We start from the raw sequence: 17,442 nt of genomic DNA, 5'->3' as shown, positions 1-17,442 counted from the left end.
CTTAAGAATTTACCCATGTCATTTGTTAAAATGCAGATGTCCAGGCCAGACTGATGGTATTCTGACTGAGAAGCTAGCTGGAGCACAGCAGTTAGGCATCTGTATTTTTATCAAGTACCCCCAGGTAATTTTGATAGAAGAGGAAGTCTGGATAGAGTAAATTGAAAAACACTGGTCTATAATGTAAAAAAAGGAATAAAATATTTGGCAGTTCTCCAGTTGATCTTGTCAATAAAAAACAATCACACCGGTTAACAAAGACTTGGAATTTGGATTTATGCTGTGTTACTGTGTACTGTCTATACTGCTTTTATTGTAGAAACAGCTATAGCAATAAGGAAATGCAATATCATGTCTTCCAGAAAGCCCATTCTTATATGAACTTTGTCTACATTATTAGAAAAATAGACATTTTCAATAAATAGCACCATTTTTATATTCAGGAAAGAATGAAGTAATTTCTACTTTGTGAGAAAAAAAGCCAAACAGAAATTTACATAATGTAGTACACCAGACTGAAGGAGGCTACAGAAAAAAATATTAAATGTTCCATTTGTTTTTCAATAATTCAAATCAGAGAGAATAGAAAAAATACATATAAAGGTCAATAAAAATTATTTTATAGAATACATGTATATTTATATTACTTGAGGAAAAAATATAAAACCTAAGACAAATGAATACTAACATGTGTTTTTAGAACAATGATTTGTAAATATTTGCTTTTATCTGACAACTTTATCAATATGTCTATTAGCTTTCAAGCTATTAAGCTTTGACAAGATACAGACTAATTGAAGAAATATGACTATTGGAAAAATATCTAGAAGCTTCCATTAATTCTTTCTTACATGCTTACTAAAATCAGGCAGATGAACACACTAGACGGGAAAGCTGCCTGCTGATAAGAAACTCGTTCTTTGTTTTAGGTGACGCCCAAAGTACATTACTTATGAAATATATGATGTCAAAAGAAAAGCATTCTAGAATCAAAAATTACTTTCGGGCTGGAAAAAGAGATTTAAATAGTATAAACTACATTAAATCATCTGGGTATTTGCTAAAATTCAATGCAGAGAAATATTAAGTCCTCGAGTCATTCAGTCTGAGAAAAGCAAGAATACGTCAAAAATATAGCTGGGCTGCAAATTAAACCTGAACATTTTTGTTTGTTAGTGTGCTAAAATATAAACTCATGTGGTTTATTTTTAGATGCGATTTTTTTTTTTTGGTCTAGTAAGTACTGTTCTTTAACATTGTTTTTTGAAACTTATCCAAAAAGTAATCAACATTTCTGTAAGCCCTTTATGGAAGATAAAAAACAACTTGACATATACCTTGAGACTATCTAAGATTAAATAAAATATTCAGAAACCTCAAAACATTTTCTTCTCTGGTCTCTTCCATCATAAGGTTTATTAAAGAGTCCTGGGAGTTTCAATTTACTGACTTGAGATGTAGACTTTACAGACTTATTCAGAGTGATTTATGAATATGCCTGTGAAGGGACATAACCATTCCTATCCTAATCAGGCTCTTTTATTTGCTTTTCTTAGAAAAATACTAAAAGGAATTCCCAAAGGGATCAATTGAAGAATTTCTGAAATCCAAAAAGGATAAGGGTGGGGTGCATGTTCTATTTAAAGTTTTTAATTAAAAATTATTGCTATGGACTGAGTTGAGTGCCCTTAGAATTCTATACGGAAGTCCTTAACCCCCTCAATATGACAGTATTGGAGACAGGGCCTTTCAGGAGGTAATTAATGGTAAATAAAGTCATAAGGATGGGATCCTCATCCAATAGACTACTGTCCTTATATGAGAGGAAAAAGACATTAGGGGTGGGACAGCACAGAAAAGGCCATGAGAGGACATAGTAAGAAGGTAGCTATCCGAGGCAAGCCAAGGAGAGAGACTTCAGGATAAAGTAGACCTGCTGACACCTTGGTCTTGGACTTTAGCCTTGAGAACTATGAAAAAATAAATATCTATTCTTTAAGTAATGAAGTCTGTGGTAGTTTATATGGGAACCTTATACAACTATCTTATGTATATAATGTACATGTCATATATGTGAGTTATAAAGTATAACAAATGCCCATGTACCATCCCTCAAACACACTACCTCAGAGAGCATCACTGTTTTAAATTTTCTATTCATCATTCCTTTGCTTTGAAAAAAAAAAGTTTTGGTATCGCATATTTAGGTATCTCAAAACAATATATTTTGTTCGTTGGTCAAGCTAACCCTCTGCCAATATCACACTTTCTTCAGTTCTCAACAGAACAAATTCATTTACCTTATTCTTCTATAGGAGTGTGTTGGCTCTTCTAGGCTCTTTGCTTTCCCAATAAAATTTAGACCCAAATAGAGTTCCTCAAACACCGTTAGGATTTTTCACTGGAATCACATTGACCTATAAACCAATTTGAAAAAAAAAAACTGACATCTTGTCTATATTTAATCAAATATATTAGTGCAACCTCCATTTAGACTTTAATGTTCCTCAATAAAGTTTATAGTTTTTTTCATAAAGATCTTGTACACTATTATTTCTTTGTATTTTACATCTTTATGGATGTAGTAAATAGTATCTTTTCTAACTTTTTAAATATTAGAAATGCAGTTTATAATTGTACATTGATTTTATAATCAGTCTCCTTGCTAAACTTTCATTATATTTCTATAATGAGTTTACCTGTTAATTATTTTGAGTTTTCTATGTAGACAGCATGCCATCTACAAACGAATGTAGTTTAATTTCTTCCTTTCCAAATGGTTATACTTGATATTTCTTTTCTGTTCTTGTTGTGAGGACTCTGACCTCCACTACAATTTTAAATGGACTTATTCCAATTTTAAAGTAAATGTCTCAAGTATTTTTTTGTTAAAAATGATATTTGCTGCATATTCTTGACAGATACCCTTAATCAAGTTAGGGAATCTTCGCTTCTTTTCCAGTTTTGCTAAGAGGTTTTTTTTTTACCCTTCCATGAATAAGTTAACTGTAATTAAAAAAAAAAAAAACCTATCAATGCATTACTAGGTATTTATCCAAAGGACACAAAAATGGTGATTTGAAGGGATATATATATCCTGATGTTTATAGCAGCACTAACAACAACAGCCAAATTATAGAAGAGTCCCAATGTCCTCTGACTGATGAATGGATAAAGGTGTGGTACACCACACACACACACACACACACACACACACACACACACACACACACACAGGAATATTACTCAGCCATCAAAAGTATGAAATTTTGCCATTTGTAACAACATGGATGGAACTAGAGTGTATTATGTTAAATGAAATAAGTCATTTACTGGAATGACATATATGATTGTATGATTTCACTCATACGTGGAAGTTAAGAAACAAGACAGATGAACATAAGAAAAGGGAAGGAAAAATAAAATAAGATAAAAACAGAGGGAGGAAAACCATAAGAAACTCTTAAAGACCAAGAACAAACTGAGGGTTGATGGAGGTAAGAAGGGTGTGGTGGTGGGCTAAATGGGTGATGGGTGCTAAGAAAAGCACTTGTAATGAGCACTGGGTATTATATATAAACGATGAATCACTAAATTTTACTCCTGAAACCAATACTACATTATATGTTAAAATCTATTGAGATGACCATGTTTTTTCTCCTTTAATTCGCTATGCTAAATGATATGTATAGATTCTACCTTCTGCCACCAAACCATACTTGCATTCTTTATTCTTTTGATGCCCTTCTTGATCACGGTTGTATTTTCCTTTTTTTTTTTTTTTTAACACATTGTTATATTCTGCTTGCTAAAGTTTTGTGTAGGATTTGATATTAACTTCCATAAATGAGAATGAATTGTATTTTTCCTTCCTCTTGCTCTTTTTGTTTGGTTTGGTTATTAAGGTTTTGATATAGATGTATGTAGTTGAGCTTGGGGATAATTCCTTCTTTTTTTCTCTTCCATTAAAGCATGTAAATTTGAAATATCAGAGGATATTTGACCATTACCAGGTCAGTTGTAATGATATGAGGCTTGTGTACGTGTTTAATGAGAAGGTTTTAACAAAATATTTAATTATTTAATGGTTATGGGAATACTTCTGATTTCAATTTTTTTTGGAGTCACTTCTGGATAAGGTATCCTCTCATCTTTTATTTTATTTTATTATTATTACTTATTTTTTTACATCCTTTCATCTTTTAAATTTCTACTTGATCTGTAAGTATTTTTACTCATAATATTGTTTATTTCAGATTTTTCTCCTTAATTTTAAACTGATTAAACTTCCAGAGGTATATCTATTTTGTAGGTATTTAAAAAAAAAGCAATTTCAGGCTTTGTTGATCCTACCTGCTAAATGTATGTTTTCCTTTCATTAATTTCTGCTCTTTGTTATCTAATACTTATTTTTTTTTAAAGATATTCATTTTCTAACTCATTAAATTGGAAGCCTACATCATGAAATTTCAGCCTCCCTCTCTTTTTAATGTAAGCATTTAAGGTTATGTATCCTATAAATTTGGTATGTTTAGTTTTTGTCTAGTTAAAAGGATGCTATTTTTTGTTCGTAGTTACTCTTTTTTAAAACAAATTTCCAAATGCATAATCATTTAAAAATTTTTCTTTTTGTTATTGACTTTTATGTCAGAAGATGTGGTCTGTAAGACAATTCTTTGAAATGTATTGACTTTTTGTGCTAAAAATATAGTCTATTTTTGTAAGTGGTTAATCATTTAAGAATGCATATTCTCTATTGTATGCAGTTATATGTAGACAAATGTACATTAAAATTTATTATTATATTGATAAATTTCTGCCTTTAATTTTACAGAATTTAATATATTTTGAGGCTAAGTTATGTGTATGCAGGCTTAATATTGTTACTTTTTCTAGTGAACTGAACCTTTTATTATTATGTAGTAAGTTCTCATCTCTAGTCATACTTGTTCAATTAAAATTGATACCCTAATTTTTGTTCATTTGGTGTTTGCCCAGGATAACTTTTTACTATTCTTATATTTTCAACCATTTCATGTCATTATGTTTTCAGAGTGCCACTAAGTGTAATCGCCTATTTATTTATTTATTTATTTGTTTATTTATTTATTTATGATAGTCACACAGAGAGCGAGAGAGAGAGGCAGACACATAGTCAGAGGGAGAAGCAGGCTCCATGCACTGGGAGCCTGACGTGGGACTCGATCCCGGGTCTCCAGGATCGTGCCCTGGGCCAAAGGCAGGCGCCAAACCGCTATGCCACCCAGGGATCCCTGCCAATGTATTTAGGTTTGTTTTGAGTATCTTACCCTTTGCTTTTCATTTGTCCCACTTCTCCTACACTTAAAAATGAAAAGCTCTCTTTTTGCCTTAAAAAATGAACTGGAAAAGTTTCTATTTGTTTGAAACTTACTCCATTTTCTCCTTTTTATATGATTGGATGTCATATACTCATTTTCTACCCCTTGATTGGGCTACTTTATAAATTTTACTCTGCACTGATAATCCCTGCTGAATTTTTCTAGTTCTTTCTAATAACCTGTGTAGCCAATTCCCCATATTAAATTGTCCCTTTAAGATAAGTGGAATAGTTTCTATTTAATTCACTAAATACTGACCAATATATCAATTTATTAAAGATTTCTTTGTCATTGGCAATTCCACTTTTGTAAGTTCAATTCTGCCAGTTTATTTTTTTTAAACATTTCAAATTTGTTTTTATATATTCTATATCAGCTAATTGCAATACCTTTTAATCCTGGGCAGGGTGGAGGCTACATCTGCAATTTGTCTTTTCTGCTCTCGCTTATTTTCTTATGTGTTTGCTGGATTTTGATTATGAACTCCTATTTGGTTGATATGATCTGTAAACAAAACAAAACAAGAGGAAAAAACTCCCATCTTAAGTGAGAATTATTTCTTCTAACTTCTCTGTCTTGCTAGTGGCCTTTAGTTTTCTTCCGGATTAGGTGTTATTATTCTCATTTACCATTAAGAAGACCCCAATCTGCAATGTGTTTATAGCTTATACTTCAGCTTCAGTCTAAGTTTTTTTCTTCGTTAAGATTTTATTTCTACCTGTGGAACTTAGCAATGAGATAACATTAAGTTTCATGCAGGATCTGATTATTTTGTATTAAGGCAGCTCTTCAGAGTAATGTTACATTGTTAAAAATAGATGTCTTCATACTGATTTTCTACTTATTCCACTTCTGTGCTATTTGAATATTTTCAAATTCGTGTTATTTTTATAATAAAAACTCTGGTTCCTAAAAAACTTTCAGAGTTCAATGAAGTCTTTAGCAAAAATATACTACATTATTTTTTCCAATTAGATATTTCATTTTAACATAACAAATAATGTATTAATATCATTTTCTTATGTTTAATATTTTTATATGTTGTACCTCAATTTCTCTAAGTCCTTTTCATTTGGAACGACAATATATAAAATTTAAATCTCACAAATATTAAAAGTAGGAAGATATAAGCCACAAAATATTTACTTTCCAAATAGAACAATGGATAGCCAATGAATATATATATGTAACTACCTAACCATAAATTTGTAAATAAGTATTTTTCATATATATATACTTATTTACAAATATATATGAAAAAATATGTATTTTTAAATATCTAAGCTATACCAAATTCTAAGTGAATTTTAATTAGAATAATGGACACTATGAAGATGCATTACAATAAAGCTAGCCAAAATTAATAAATAAAAATGTATTGATTAGAATTAGTGAGTTATTTCAAGATAATATAAGATAAACATTTTTCTCTCTCATTTTTAATAATAGAAAAACCTTAAGTATTTCTGGTAAGGAAGAAAGTTCTCTCTAACACAGCTGGAGAGCTATTTATGATATAGTATAAAAACTGAAACTACACTGATAAAAAGCTGAATTATTTATTCTACTTAGAAGCAATATGAAAAGAAATTTAATCATGCCCTCATACTTGCAAAGTTATAACTTATTAAGCTGTAAAAGAAATGCTTAATGTAAGGAAATTAGATACTACTCTTCAATTTTGGAAAGGTATGCTCCTAAACTCTGAAAATAGGTTAGCAATTTTGGAGGTTAATTTGAAAAAGTAGCAATATGATTCAGGTCAACTTTGAAATTTATCAAGAAACCAAAGGTTATTAAACTGATTTTTTACTATCTTATCATTGCTTAGAATAATTAAGGATTAATATATAAACCATTTCACTCACATAAACACTCATTTTTTTAAGGAATGAAAATATATATAAGTTAATGAATACTGTACAATGCATTAAAAGAAAAAGACAATTTATATGGCTGATCTCTGGTTCCTTGAAATGTTCTGAATTACAAAAGGAAATGCAGAAAGATTTTTAAAAGAGGGTTTCAAGGCTCAACCCCAAATCCTGACTACATAATAGATAATTTCTATATTGTGGGAACATCTTTTCAAGTAAATTTAATGTAATGACAAAACGGATACTTTTATTTCATTTGTTCATATGATAACCTTAAGAAATATGTACTCAATTCACCAAATTTATGAAGCACAAAGTTTAAATTCAAACTATAACCCAACTTTTCTTTCCCTCCCTCCCTCCCTCCCTCCCTTCCTTCCTTCCTACCTTCCTTCCTTCCTATAGGTACCCACTGTCAAGACTATCCTTGGAGAAGGGAGAGGACACAAAATATGCTGACAGAATGGGAAGAAACAAAGCAAAAGGGAAGTACTGGAGGAAGCAACTGAATTACTAGAGGCTTACATGAAGACAGTTTTTCAATCTCCTTTTTAGATTTATATAATTTCATACATTTTGAAAAAAGAATTTAGAGGAAGCAGTGAGAGACATATAATTACAAATTCAATGGTCAGACTCTAAGACATGGAGAAAAAGTAGTCAAGGATGGCATCTACTTATTTGCATGAATTGTTTGTAAGCAAAGACATAGTTGCATCTTAGTGGCTTTCAACTGGCAATGACTTAGTAGCCTAGAGAACATCTGTCAATGTCTGAAGACAATTTTGATTATCATTATGGGTGTGTGGGTGTGTGTGTGTATATGTGTGTGTACACACACTTGCAAGCATGCTACTGGCATCTAGTGGGAAGAGGACAGAGATGCTGCTCACATCCTACAATGTACAGGAAATCCCCCTATAACAAAGAATTGTCCATTCCAAAATGTCAGCAGAGCTGAGGGTGAGAAACCCTGCCTTATTATATAATTGCAGATGTGCTTCTCTCTTTCAGTTCAAGTATGAATGATGGTTAGAGGAGCTAACATTTGGTAGAAGTGACTCACTAAGAAAATAATTTAGGTGCTTACTGAAGGCAAAAATTGGGATAAATTTCCCAGAGAAAGACAATGACCTGTACCTGACCTCTAGAAATGTTAAATGATGCAATGAAGACTTAAGAGAAAAATTAATCTAGTAAACTATTATCTCTGGACATTGGTTACCTATGGTTTTGAATGCTTTTCTTACTTAGGCATACTTTGTCTTATTGTGCTTTGTAGATACTGCGCTTTTTACAAATTGAAGGTTTGTGGCAATCCTATATTGAGCAAGTCTATCAGCACCATTTTTTTTTCCAACAGCATTTGCTGTTATGCGTGTTCTGACTGTTGTACTGACTGCCTGTCCTTTTATCTCTCTCCCTCTCCTCAGGCCTCCCTATTCCCTGAGATACAATAATATTAAATTAGGCCCATGAATAACCCTACAATGGCGTCTAAGTACTCAAACGAACAAAAGAGTCAGTTGATGTGACAAACTTCATTGTTTCATTTTAAGAAATTGCCATAGCTATCTCACCCCCAGCAACCACCACCTTAATCAGTCAGTAGCCCTCGATATCAGGACAAGACCTTCCACCAGCAAAATGATTACAACTTGCTGAGAGCTCAGATGATGGATAGCATTTTTTAGACATAAAGTATTGTTAATTAAGGTGTGTACAGTGTTTTTTCTGTACAGAATGTTATTGCACACCTAATAAATCATAGTGTAGTATAAATACAACTTTTACATGCATTGGGAAACAAAAAAAATCATTTGACTCAGCTTATTGTAATATTTGTTTTATTGTGGTGATCTGGAACTAAACTGGAAATATCTCTGAGGTATGTCTGTATTTTATTAACTTTCTACAGTATGAATCTAGTTTTTTTTTTTTAAAGATTTTATTTATTTATTCATGAGAGACACAGAGAGAGAGGCAGAGACACAGACAGAGGGAGAAGCAGGCTCCCTGCAGGGGGCATGACATGGGACTTGATCCCAGGACCCCCGCATCATGACCTGAGGCAAAGGCAGCTACTCAATCACTGAGCCACCCAGGTGCCCCTGATTCCAGTTTTTGTAAGGCAGGAATCAGAAAACTAGAATTCCCAGACTGTCTTACAGCAAGGTAAATAAATACCTTAGGTTCCAGCAATCGAATTCAGAGTCTGGCTTGCAACTAGAAGCAAGCAACCTGAGGATGCAACTCCTCTTGGAGAACTTGATTTGTTGGTGGCGATATCAGGTTCTTTGTGGATGACAGTTGCGTTCAGACTGATGCATCTTAAGTGCTTGGTGCCAATGCAAAGTGCTACAAGAGCTTCTACAATATGCTTTTACAATGTTACTGACTGGGTAACTTCAGCTCTGCTCTCTGGTCCTGCGGGAGTCTATTAGCTACCCAATTAATAACTTTCAGCATGTCTTCTTTATTGTTAAAATGGCCAGAGAGGATTATATTATTTGTAATAAGGAATCTTGACTGATACAAAAATGGATGGTTTAAAAAGATTTCTTTCCTAAACTCCTTAGCTGCTAATAAAATTACTGAAGTATCAGCAGTAAGCCTAAGACATGCTATTAAACTATGGTGTTTTGGATCTGGTGCTTACAATATTCTCATTAATAACATGTATAATACTTTGGAAATAATGCTAAAATAAAAATCTAAGGCTATGGCATTCAGGGTCAATATTTAACATAATATTTATATGCAGCAGGCATTATATAATGGTAGCTTAGATGTTACTTTGAATTCAAAATAAATTCATTATATTGGAATAGTGATCAAGTATTCAAAATAGTTTTGTTTTCTAGTACATCTGCCTGAGAGATCATCTTCTTCAGTATCCCAACATCCTGAGAGGATGTACTACTCTGTCTTCCATACATCAATTTCAGGGCAAGGGAACAGACTGGTCACCTTTAGGCTCTCCTACCATAGGAAAACACTAAAATGGAAGGTCACTAGGGGCTAAGCCTTCATTTTCTTCTCTTTAATATCATTTTAAATTTTAGGTTTCACTTAAAAAGTTTTCAATCGGTACTTGCTAATTGTAATTTATGGAGGTTAAAAAAGTAAAATAAAAATAAGACACCTTACTAAGACTCATAAAAAGAAATACAGAACCTGCTATCATATTGCAGGTTCTCCAAGAGACTTTTACAACGTAAATGGTAAGATGATTGAGGGTTATTAAATACCTACACACACATTCAGAATTGTTCTATCTGACTTTGTAATAAAAAAATACAGGAACACATGCAGGTTTATGTGTGTAAACACACTCACATATACAAAGATTCTTATTTTTGTGCAACAGGTAAACAGGCCCATGTGCTATGTACTAAGCTTTACAACATTCTGGTGTGGCATACTAGCATCTAATAAGGTTTTCCGACATAATCAAATATTTCAGTATATTTTGTCAGTAAGGTAATCAGCTGAACCTAGATTCAACATTCAAAAGGAATTTGTGCACTGAAAAAGGAGAGTGCGGAGGAAAGCCGCAAAGTCAATAATAGTATTACCAATAATTGTAATCGGTACTATAAAAAGATTGAATCACCTGATGACTACTGTATTTTATTTGGTTCATATTTTCATTAAGGATCTTCCAGTAAATGTAACTGGTTTGAGGTCCCCCCCCAAAAGGGACTTGCATTTAGATGGAAGCTTATCCATCTAATTCAGCCAGCATCAATATTTATATAATATCAATACTGTTTGAGATTTTTCAAATCTTTTTTTTAAAATTTTTGCTATTTTATTTATTTATGATAGTCACACACAGAGAGAGAGAGAGAGAGAGAGAGAGACACAGGCAGAGGGAGAAGCAGGCTCCATGCACCGGGAGCCTGATGTGGGATTCGATCCCAGGTCTCCAGGATCGCGCCCTGGGCCAAAGGCAGGCGCCAACCCGCTGCGCCACTCAGGGATCCCAGATTTTTCAAATCTTAAAGGTTCTAACACACGATGATCCAGAAAGTCTTATGGTTTATCAATTATTGGAAAGATAATGGATGTAAAGTATAATAAAGGAAAGCAAAAATGGCACTTGTATAGCCTCTCTTTTTAAAAACAAATAAAGAAGAACATGTTTGTATTTTCCCATATTAGATATAAGTCACCAAGGATCACTACTACATTAGGTCATTATCTGGTTATTCAATATGTACTTTTCACTGTTATGAAATACTACCACTGAGGAAGAGCTATTATAGCCTGAATTGACTGAAATCTACCAAAGTCATGCGTAGAAAAAAAAAAATAAACAAAAAAATCTGATCAAAGATACTATCTCTTGAAAAAAGATTTAGTTGAAAGATGGTTTCTACAAAGACTGGATTCTTCAAATATATGACCTTTCCTTATGTTTTCACACATACTTTTGAAAATGTTTTTTTTTCCATGAATAAAGATGTTAGTTGAAACATAAGGATACTATCTCTTCTGCTCCCTGAAAAATTTATATATATACATATATGTATGAAAGTATTTATTTATTATTATTTTTAAAGTAATCCAATGTGGGGCTTGAACTCACAACCCTGAGATCAAGTGTTCCAGGCTCTACTGACTGAGACACACAGGCACCCTTGCTCCCTCAAAAATTTGAGCCTATTAAAAAAATTAGGTCTGCTTGTTTTCTTATGATATCATAGAACTAATTTTCAGTGTTCACTAAAGTTTGTTTTTACCAAAGTTAAAATTTAATTTTGTATCCATATCAACATATAATTCTTTTAAAAATTAGGTAAGGACTATATCCAGCTAAACTATGTGTTTATTCCAGTATGCAACTACAGGAGGTCTTCATTACACTCGAGAGAGCTAATTAGAACAACTGCTCAAAGGCTAAACTGCTGTTCCTCAGTTACCCTGCTAGCAGAGCTTCTGGAGATCGGTGGCAGAACTGTAGGAAACGATAATGGCTGCCCAACCTCTCTACTGCAAGTACCAGTGACTTTCCACTAAGTCTTTTTGCATCCATCAAACTCCTCAAACTTCTTGAGCCCACTATATCTTCTTTTGTTACCCACTCCACTTGAGTTCATGTTCTCTTGGCTCACCTTTCTTACCTTTCATCTTAATTTCTGTGTTCCCACTTTTTCTTGTGTTTAAAAATCTCTCCCTATGTTTAAGGTTGTTTCTAAATTCATAATTGCTACTTTCCAGAAACACTGCAAAATAATACTTTTCTACTGGTGATGATTCACATTATAATAATGATTTACTGGTCTCCACACCCAAGGATGAAGGTAATGATCCAACAATATTAGTAGGCCATGAGTTGGAGTTGGCTATTTAGTAGTAAAGGATGGGATTTTCATTAATGAAGCCATATTATTCTCCCTGGGTACCTCAGAAAGCCAATGGTATGTATGAGTGGTATGGCCTGAATTGATATAAACCAGTTAACTAGAAAGAGCCTAATAATCAGAAGTAAGGCAAATATTTTTTAGGAAAAAGAGTCCACTATTAACATTTTATTTTATTTTAAAAGATTTTATTTATTTATTCATGAGAGACAGGGAGAGAGGCAGAGACACAGGCAGAGAGATAAGCAGGCTCCATGCAGGGAGCCCGATGTGGGACTCGATCCCAGGACCCCGGGATCACACTCTGAGCTGAATGCAGATGCTCAACCACTGAGCCACCCAGGCATCCCTTCACTATTAACATTTTAGATATTTAACACAAATGACAAGATTTGTTCTAACACTTAGCGTATCACAGATACTCAATAAATTGTTAGTGTTAATGAGACTACTGTTTATCTTGAAATATGCTGATTTGGATCACAAAATTCATCTCATATATTTTTAATCCCATCTTTGGTAATCAAAATCACTGATTTCCAAAACTACTCAGTATAAGTTAGGAACTCTTACTACATACCCTGATAACACATTGTACTACTTTTATCACATTTATTATACTGCATTGTAATGGTTCAGAGTTTGCTTGTAGTAAGCAACTTGAGAATGGGGATATATCTCTTATGCTTGCAACTTTAATCCAATCAAAGTACTTAGCATGAATGTATATGATTTATTCTGAATGAATAAATGAATGAATGAATGAATGATTGAATAGAAGCCAAAGCAGCTTTTTTTTTTTTAAACAGGGCATTCAATCACTAGCAAATTTAATACATTCATTTTTTTTTTACATTCATTTTTTTAAATAGAAAGGTCACTAGATGAATGAGAGTCTTAAGAGAGTCTTAATACTGGCATTATGAAGAAAAAAAATGCTGGGGGAAAAAATTACTTTTACATACCCAATTGAGCTATTTCTTTGTATCCAAACCAGTTAGGAGATTAGAGGACCAAAAATGGCCTTTGTAGGAAATGTAAGAAGATGATAAAATCATCTGAAGTGACATAGACCTTACCTTGAGATTCTGTGTCTTTCTTTCCCACTCTGAATTACGAATTTCTTACTAAAAGATCAGACAATTTAGAGAAGCTTTAGCAAAATTTTGAAAATCTTAGAGTTCTGGAATTAACCTAGTATTTATAGCCTAGCTTCCTAGAGCATTTTTTCCCTCCATCTGCTGGTTGTTGATATCGTATAACCTCATATTCAGATTACAGAAACACAGCAAGAATGGGTTTCTCTTTTTTAATATATTGCAATAAAATTCTGGCTTCAAATCTTGGTGTGAGACACTCACTAAAAAAATCTGAATGAAAGAAAAGTAGGTCAGTATTGGAGCTGAATCCTTTCTTATGTAAACAAGAGCTCCAAGATTTAATTCTATAAAATAATTTTACATGATGCCACATGACCATTTTCTCAAATAAGTTATACAGTCATTAAAAGGGCAAAAGTATTATTGACATGTTTTATATAATACATTTTGAATGGAGACTATAAAGTTCTTAATGGAATTAAAAAAAAGAAACTAAAATAAAAACCTAGTTTATCTCAACACCAAAGAAACAAACAATCCAATCATGAAATGGGCAAAAGACATGAAGAGAAATCTCACAGAGGAAGACATGGACATGGCTAACATGCACATGAGAAAATGCTCTGCATCACTTGCCATCAGGGAAATACAAATCAAAACCACAATGAGATACCACCTCACACCAGTGAGAATGGGGAAAATTAACAAGGCAGGAAACAACAAATGTTGGAGAGGATGCGGAGAAAAGGGAACCCTCTTACACTGTTGGTGGGAATGTGAACTGGTGCAGCCACTCTGGAAAACTGTGTGGAGGTTCCTCAAAGAGTTAAAAATAGACCTGCCCTACGACCCAGCAATTGCACTGCTGGGGATTTACCCCAAAGATTCAGATGCAATGAAACGTCGGGACATCAGCAATGGCCACAATAGCCAAACTGTGGAAGGAGCCTCGGTGTCCATCGAAAGATGAATGGATAAAGAAGATGTGGTTTATGTATACAATGGAATATTACTCAGCCATTAGAAATGACAAATACCCACCATTTGCTTCAACGTGGATGGAACTGGAGGGTATTTTGCTGAGTGAAATAAGTCAATCGGAGAAGGACAAACAGTGTATGTTCTCATTCATTTGGGGAATATGAATAATAGTGAAAGGGAATATAAAGGAAGGGAAAAGAAATGTTGGGAAATATCAGGAAGGGAGACAGAACATAAAGACTCCTAACTCGGGGAAACGAACTAGGGGTGGTGGAAGGGGAGGAGGGCGGGTGTTGGAGGGGAATGGGTGACGGGCACTGAGGTGGACACTTGACGGGATGAGCACTGGGTGTTTTTCTGTATGTTGGTAAATTGAACACCAAAAAAAAAAAAAATTAATTAAAAAAAAAATAAAATAAAAACCTAGTTTATTTGCTGAAATACTTATACATTTTACCTTTCCTTAGAAAGTTATTAAATTTTCTGTGAGGAAACAATCCTTCATCTCTTTTAATATTTATAATGTTAAGAGTTATAATATTCTTTCTTACAGAGAAGCATCAAAACAATTTTAAAAGCCTGCTTCAGGGGTGCCTGGCTGTCTCAGTCGGGAGAGCATGTGACTCTTGATCTTGGGGTCATGAGTTTGGGCCCCATGTTGGCTGTAGAGATTACTTAAATAAATAAAAAACTAAAAACAAACAACCCTCCCCCCACTTCAAACATACATATCCATGCATACTTAGTCCTTCTTAGTTTGCCTCTTACTTAGATTTTTAAAAAGATTTTATTTATTTATTCATGAGAGACATAGAGAGAGAGGCAGAGACACAGGCAGAGGGAGAAGCAGGCTCCATGCAGGGAGCCGTATGCAGGATTTAATCCCAGGATCCCAGGATCACGACCAGAGCCAAAGGTAGACACTCAACCATTGAGCCATCTTGGTGCCCCATCTTTTACTTAGATTTTTGCTTTTGGTTTAGACTCTTGTATTCAAAAATTAATCAGGTGATATCTGAATCTATGACAGTCTTTGCCTGTTGATTGTCTACTAAATGGTAAATAACTTAAAAAAATTTAAGCTAAAGTACAATTTAGTCCTCTGGATTTTTCTTTGACTTGCCAACTCTCAAGGTCAAGCAACTAGTAAGTAATATTTGACTCCTGAACAGAAAACAAATATTAATTTGTTTATGAAGACTATATATCTTATGAATACAAAGAGGACAGAATTTGAGAAAGTAAAATTATGTTTTATGTCTATATATATAAGTACATACATAATATGTGCAAATAACATACATACTATAAATATATATTAGTCCCCATTGAAAAAATTGTGATGCACTCAAAATATTAAAAATTGAGATTATTTTAATAATTATCCCACTTTAGAAATAAAATATATTGTAACACTTTATGACAGAGTAAGTATCAAAAACTAGGCAATTTCTTAATAGAAAGTCTTTTAAAAAAACATGTTTCTCAATTCAATACATAATCTATCACCTTTATAGAGTGGTGACAATGATTTATTATAAACTCTAGAGGGCAAGAAAGGTTCCTGGACAAAGCTTTTGTTATACTTAAATTAGCCAGGTAAAGTGGGGCATGAAGAATAAGTAAATGTGTGGCAGGTGGGCTGGAGGTTGGGGAGAGAATAGAGGTAGTGGTTTTATGTGTGTCTTGAAATCGCTGCCTATTGTACATCCTCTAAAGTGCATTCACTTAAAATATTAATACTCTGAATTCATATGGTACATTTAACATAAAGAGTTTAACATGTTCACAAATATACTATCAATGACCTTTTCTTGAAGGAGGAAGATTATTAATCATCATGTTAACTTTGCTTCATAATTTTATCAATTTGGACAAAGAGCAAGGAATATATCTGGCCTTTTTCCTTATATACTTGGAACAACTGACCGATTATACTGAAGTTAGGTTTTAACTCTTGGGGGTGGGGGGCATACTCAAACTCAAGAAAAGTGTTTCAACTTTTTATTTCAGTGTAAGTCAAACTTAGAGAAATGTTGCAAGAATAGGATGAGTAACTCTAGAAACTCCATCCAGATTCCTTGATTGTTTACATTTTGCCCCATTTGCTTTATCATCTAAGTATCTAATTTCTTCTTTTGAAAGTAAATTGGAACAATATGCCAATTCACCTCTAAAAATTTCGGTAAGCACTTCCTTTGGACATGGATATTCTTTTACGTAACAACAGTATAATTTTTGAAATTAAGAAATTTAATATATCCAATCCAGAGTCCATACTCAATTTTCAGTAATTGTCCTGTAATGCCCTTTGTAGCATTTTGTACTTGCTTTTTTAAACCTATGGGCCACGATCCAAAACATTATCACACATTACATGCAGCCGATTAAATCTCCTTAGATTTTAAAGAGATTTTTAAAGCTGATAAATCCATCTTAAAAATGGAAACTTCTCTGCCTTTGTCTTGTTGATCTTGACATTTTTGAAGAACACAGGCCAATTATTTTAATGTTTAGTGTTCCTCATTTTGGGTTTATCTGATGTTTCCTCTTGATTAGCTTTAGGTTATGCATCTTGGTGGGAATACTATAAGAGGCAATACTTTTTCCTTTTCAAGCACATCCTATCAGGAAGCACGTGAAATGTTAGTTTAATCCAATATGGGTGGTTTTGATTAGTTTGTTGATGGGATGTCCCCAGTCTCTCCAGTGTCAAATTACTATTTTTTTATAATTAAAAAGTGATTCGTGGGAA

General features: G+C 33.2%; 1 protein-coding gene across 9 annotated transcripts in view; it reads right to left on the bottom strand.

The window, feature by feature from the left end:
* Window positions 1-17,442, bottom strand: part of MBD5 (methyl-CpG binding domain protein 5) — a 438,997-nt gene that overhangs the window by 110,832 nt on the left and 310,723 nt on the right. The window contains exon 5 of one of the 9 annotated variants that reach the window (XM_041739751.1): window positions 5,750-5,864. The exons of 7 other annotated variants lie outside the window; for them this stretch is intronic. The gene's annotated coding sequence lies outside the window, so the exon portion shown is untranslated. Of the gene's footprint in view, window positions 1-2,300; window positions 2,418-5,749; window positions 5,865-17,442 lie in introns of all 9 variants that reach the window. One more of the 9 variants, XM_041739750.1, reaches the window with a different exon arrangement.

This window comes from Vulpes lagopus, chromosome 24, assembly GCF_018345385.1.
Source record: "Vulpes lagopus strain Blue_001 chromosome 24, ASM1834538v1, whole genome shotgun sequence".
Taxonomy (NCBI): Eukaryota; Metazoa; Chordata; class Mammalia; order Carnivora; family Canidae; genus Vulpes; species Vulpes lagopus.
The sequence above is the reverse complement of the archived record's forward strand: the minus strand, read 5'-3'. Positions and strand labels throughout refer to the sequence as shown.